The sequence below is a fragment of the Cavia porcellus genome, unplaced genomic scaffold (assembly GCF_034190915.1).
Source record: "Cavia porcellus strain 051 isolate PalLab524CR breed Dunkin Hartley unplaced genomic scaffold, mCavPor4.1 scaffold_27, whole genome shotgun sequence".
Classification (NCBI taxonomy): Eukaryota; Metazoa; Chordata; class Mammalia; order Rodentia; family Caviidae; genus Cavia; species Cavia porcellus.
The window spans coordinates 35,108,446-35,114,123 of record NW_026947510.1 but is presented as its reverse complement, the minus strand read 5'-3'; the positions used below and the strand labels follow the sequence as shown (position 1 = coordinate 35,114,123).

General features: G+C 32.9%; 1 long non-coding RNA gene across 1 annotated transcript; it reads right to left on the bottom strand.

Moving 5' to 3' along the window:
- Positions 1-426: 426 nt before the first annotated feature.
- Positions 427-5,272, bottom strand: LOC134473634 (uncharacterized). The gene is made up of 5 exons (XR_010043986.1): positions 4,950-5,272; positions 2,854-2,922; positions 1,549-1,700; positions 1,118-1,221; positions 427-555 (listed from the first exon to the last, which is right to left on the bottom strand). It is a non-coding gene; the product is annotated as an uncharacterized LOC134473634 (long non-coding RNA).
- Between the last annotated feature and the right edge of the window lie 406 nt (positions 5,273-5,678).

Below are 5,678 nucleotides of genomic sequence, written 5' to 3'. Positions count from 1 at the left end.
TAACTGCCAGGGTGACAAATGCTTGAGAGTAGTAGGGGCTCTGGAATTCAGTTACAGTCTCAGTTACAGTCTCAGATCCAGCAGCTGTCTCCTTAACCTAAGACCTAACTGATGCAGAAACTTTTATTTTTTTCTTATGCTTTGAATTTGCAAATGTGTTTAGTGCTCAGACAGTATTAAATAACTTTGATTAATGATTTAACATCAACTTGAATTGTGAGATGGAGGAAAACTATTCCAGGAGAATTGGTAATTGGGAAGTTCTTTTTCTTTTCAATACAATTTAAACTGTCAAACTTTTAACTCGAAAACTCTGACTGAAAAAAATTCTGAATGTAGTAAAAATATTCAGAGCTAATTTAATTAAAAATTATGAAATAAAAAATAAGCAGTCTTATATTTATATTTTTTAATAACAACAAGGTAGCATAAATCAAATTTTTCTATATATTAAACTCACAGATATAAATTTTTCTAGGTGAACAGTCTTCAGGATACACATACTTTCCATTCATATAAGCACAACTCTGGTTCTTGCCTTCCAAAACAAAAAATCTGTGCGAAAATAATATAATAACTTAATTTAAAAAGCAAGGTATAATCTCTGCAAACAATAATTTTATATCAGACTGAAAATGGTCTACACCAGTATAGGTCAAAAAGAATAAGACAACAAGTACAACAAACAGGTATATGTTGAAATATCAAGAATACAGAAAAAACAAGGAATATTGTTATCTTACATTTTAAAACAATAACTTTCACAGAAAATATTGGGTATTTGCTAATCCCTTTATGTTATTGTAAGTAGAATTATGAACCAAATAAGTAACCAATGACAAAACAGAAGTCTTTGGATTTCTCAATTTAGCTAACTATGTACTAATTTTGCCAAAATCTAGTTTGAAAAGTCTAGTTCATTAAGCATGTAAATGTTCTAAGGTGAGACTTTGGTGAGGGTTGGCAAATTTTTACCAGTTATTTTCTGTATATTGCCTTTCTTTTTTTCGGTAGTATTGTTTCTGTGTCTTTCACAAATTACACACACACACACACACACACACACACACACACACACCACTATTCTAAGGAAACTCTGTCTAAACATTGTACTTACAAGCTGTCCTTCAGTTGGGAGACATTTTCCCTCACCCTGGATCCATTGTTTTCATTGGTTTTGAAAGCTCTCCATCATGTCGTTTCAATCACTGAAGGCAGTTTCTATTGGGAGAAAACATTTGCAAATGTAATTGCGCGTGTGTGTCAAGATCTCCTCCTTCCTGGACTCAAAGATTAGTGGTGTAAACTCTTCCAAGTTCTCACTTACAGCCACTTAGTGTATTTATAGACCCGACCTCAAGATATTATCTCTTTACTAGTTTGATATTTTATAACATTAAATAGTCTAATGGTGGAGTCTCTTTCTTTTCTCCCTCAGAAAATTAAGTCAAATAAAAACTGCCAGTCAGTTTCTGTACAATGTTATCATTAGTACTTCCAAATCAAATAAGATACAATGTAATGGAAAGGTGAGAGTGTGTGACCTACCAGGTCTTCTTCAGAGTCTACTTTGAGAGGTTGAGAATTCAGCTCTGCACAGGCAGATTGGCTTTCTGCCCAGGTTTTGGCTTCACTGGAAAACTAATAGTAACTATTTCCATACCCAATCCAGTTGTGTGAGCAAAGACCACTGGAACATCCTAGAAACATAAATACATGAAGGATAGTCTGAATGATGAGTAACTGTTATTAAAACCATTACCAATTTTATATGTTTGTAACACAGTTCAAGGCTTACTAACAACCATTAAAATCCACTAAGACTTAGACATAAGCAGGCGTATTTTTTACATAAAAAAGTTTTTAAGTTGTCTTCCAGTGAAGCTTTCAAGTCTTTCCTTAATGATTCTTTGGGTTCGGAATTGGCTTTTTAAGAATAAAGATGAGCATGAGAAGGCAGATCTCCATGTCAGAGATGGTACTATTTCACACATACTGTGCAAAACATAACTCACCCTCAAAAATAAACCTACAGCTGTGAAGTGGTTGCCAACCATTTCACAGCAACCTCTGCCTGTCTCGCTTCCCACATATTCCTGGACTACCAACTGATCTGCAAGAGCAGATTTGAGTTTATGGCACATAGGTTCTTTCCTGACTTGCTCTGCAACAAAACTTTTTCCCTGAAAAAACACCAAAAATCCTATTGTCTTCCAATAGTGTCAGGAAACAAGCTCTTGCCAGATAATACCATTATACAATAAAAAACATTTAGTCAATCATTCATCAGATCACAGACATTTTTAATATTTGAAATTCAGCTATAAATGACATGTTCACAGATATTTATATGGAAGTCTGGTATACAGCATTCATTTCTTTGATTAAAATACTTAAATTTTGTAAGAAGATGTAAACTTATAAGAAGCATGTTTCCTATAAACCCTGACCATACTTGGCATATCAGTGTATTTTGTAGGAGTAATATACTTGTATTTAATTTCATTTTTCTATAATTAAAACCTATTTGAATGATTTTTTTAGCAAGAGATATCAAAATGACAAAAACTTGAATGGTTTATATTAGAATTCAATATATTTAAATCTCATTTTTCTCCTTATTTTAACAAAACCACACAATAGAATTGGCATTATATTTAAAGTTTGTTAAGACATTTCATATTGTCCTGAATCACTGTTCTGATTTACCCAAGTGAATATTTCCCTGGTAAGAACTGACCGTAGATAACACCATAGTTACCTGTCAGACTTCATTATAGCTGTGGATCTGAAGAAGATATAATAATTGCTCTAATAATCAAAATTACTGGAAGTGGGCACATTAAAACTCACCATTACTTTTAGAAGACAGAGTAGGAAAAAGTGTGATGTTTTTGCTTTGTTCTTCTCTGCAAAAAAACACTGTGACAAAAATTAATTAATTAGGGCTGTAACATAACTATTAAGACAATGTGACTTTCATTCTTAATGACAAGCCATTCTACATAAATACAAAATCATACTGCTAATGTATGCACTGTAGTAAGAGCATATTATTTACTTGATTAGTTACAGTTTGAAAGCAAGTTACCAATTACTGTAATTAAAACTATGCAAACGAATGCTAAAATGCCAGCTATCCTCTTCCATGCTGTTGATGGGGCACCTAAAAAGAAAAGAAAGGGAATCGATGCTTGAGTTTCTCTTTCCTAGAAATCAGTAAGTAAGACAAGATGCCGCCTCTCAGAGGGAAACCTTCCATTGCCTCATTCCTCAGGGCTTCATCCTGAAGTGAATAGTGTCTCAAATGCACTGAACCCAGTTATTGCTCTTTAAATTCCCTTCAGGTCAATTCTCCCTTCACTCTTTCCTCCCTGGTGCAGCTGAACTCTAAGGTCTATTGCTCAACTTACTCACACCAACAATTTAGAGCATCCTTTACTCAAAATCCTAAAAACTTTAACCTGGAGATTCATGAAACATTCTCTCCACTTTAAAAAATGGAGTCCATTTCACTTAAGAAAAAAAAAATCTTATTCTTGCTAATAATAGCACATCATGAAAATAATATATTAATTTATTAGTTTTAAAAAGCACTCAATATGAGTAGAGAGAAGGAACAAATGCATCTTTCTTTCTCTTATGAAAAAAGTCATTAATTTTAGCAAAAATGCAAATAATTTTCTTATAGACCAAGGGGGAGCTCCTGGTGTTTCTCTAAAAATGTGACATTGCTTTGATGTTCGAAGAAAAAAGGTGAGCGTCAATTCCTTGGGGAAGGAGGAGAGCATAGGGGCTGTTTCACCCAGAGAGCTCAGAACGATGAATATTCTTGGGTATGATAAAGCTTTGTGCTTTCAAAATTCTGATTTTATTATCAGACTAGAAATTGGAAAGCAAAGGAGAGCACCAGAGTGAATAATGAGAAATGGGCTAAATTTGAAGAGATAACTTTGCTTTTGCCCTTTTACTGGATTCATCTAATTTGCCATATTTCATTTTGTACCTCTTGCTGACCACACAGTCACAGCTATGGTTTTGCATCATTCACTACATATATTGACAATGTCTTAAATGTTACTTTACTATAGATGTCTCTTCTATCATCTCCTGCAACTTATTTACATCTGTCTTTACCACCTCTTACATACAATTTCATGACTGACATCTTCCTCTGATATACCAGGAGACATTGGAAACTGTGTGCTATTTGACTTTATCAAATTAATAATAATTTTTAGTATATATTTCTGTAATGGTGGGTAAAACTACTAGTAAATCACTTAAACTAAGGACTTTGTTAAAATGCTGTAACATTTAACTTCTTATACCTTCAGGTATTATCTCCTTATTATGAAACTGCACATGTTGTATCTTAAAAATATTTTTTTTTGTCTTTTTCGTTTTTATCGGTACCAGGGATCCAACTCACGACTGCCTGCTTGCAAGGCAAGTCTTATGCCGCTGAGCTAAATCCCCAGCCCTTCAAAATGTTTTTAAAATCATTGTTCTGTAATCTGTTTCCTGTGATAATAATCTAATTTTTGTCCTTTCATCTTTAGATTTCATGGGAAGTCCAAAGAAGTTCCATAATAAAAGTTCAATAACTGTTTAAGGGACTGAACTAAACTAAAGAGATTGAAATCTAGCATCAATATTTTTAAAATAACATGGAAAGAAGCAACTCACAGAAATTCATGACAATTACAGTTGTAATTCTTACAAGTAATACACTTCTGCTGGAATCTGGGTCAATGATATTTTAGAGGAAATTACATATACTAAGAGCTAATCTTACATGTATTGAAGCATACTGAAAAAGTCAAGAAATGTGTTAAAGAGTTAGATAATTAGTGTTTTATTAAAATTTTATATTGGTTTTGAGAGTTATAATCTTCTAAACTCAAGAATCAGTATCCCTTATTAAACAAATATTTATGGTACTGTACCTTTTTTTGTCCTACAAGCTGTGCTCTGTGCAGCAGGTGAGATGTTCTGTGAAACCTCAGCTCAATATAGTTAACCTCCTGTTCACTTGATATTACAGGACTCTTCTTTCTTGAATATCCTTTGCTTCTGTTGAGATTTGGAAATTTTCACATCTGTGTAAGTTATTTCTTGTTCCTCTAGTCTGCCTTCACTGTGTCTGTTTTTAGGCATTCTTGTTCTGAAGCAATGTGGAAAATATCAGTCTTCAGCTCAATTTTTGATAACTCTCCCTTTTGTTCTCTAACATCACTGCAATAAAATAAAAGGAAGAGACCAGTGAATAATGTGCCAGTTTTGGTGCACAAGCAACAGCTGTGAGGTTAGAGGAGTAAAACAACAGGAAATGAATGTATCATTCTCACTGTGAATTTTGTGGTCTTCCATACTCAAAAGAGTTATTTTGCATTCCATCAATAAGGTCAATACTTTTCTTTTCATTGATAAAAAGCATGAATTTAGTGGATTACTTAAATGTTTAGATCTCAATTATTTTTCTCTGGATAACAGTCAACACATAGTTAAATATAACCACATTATAAATTGAAAATTTAAAGTCACTTTATATAAAATACAGTGTAATTTATCACTGAAAAGTATATTCTTAGTAGAATATATTAATGTAAAAATAAAATGAATTTACCTCAGAAGTGAGGTAATATCTTCATTTGAATATAACCACACACCTTTCA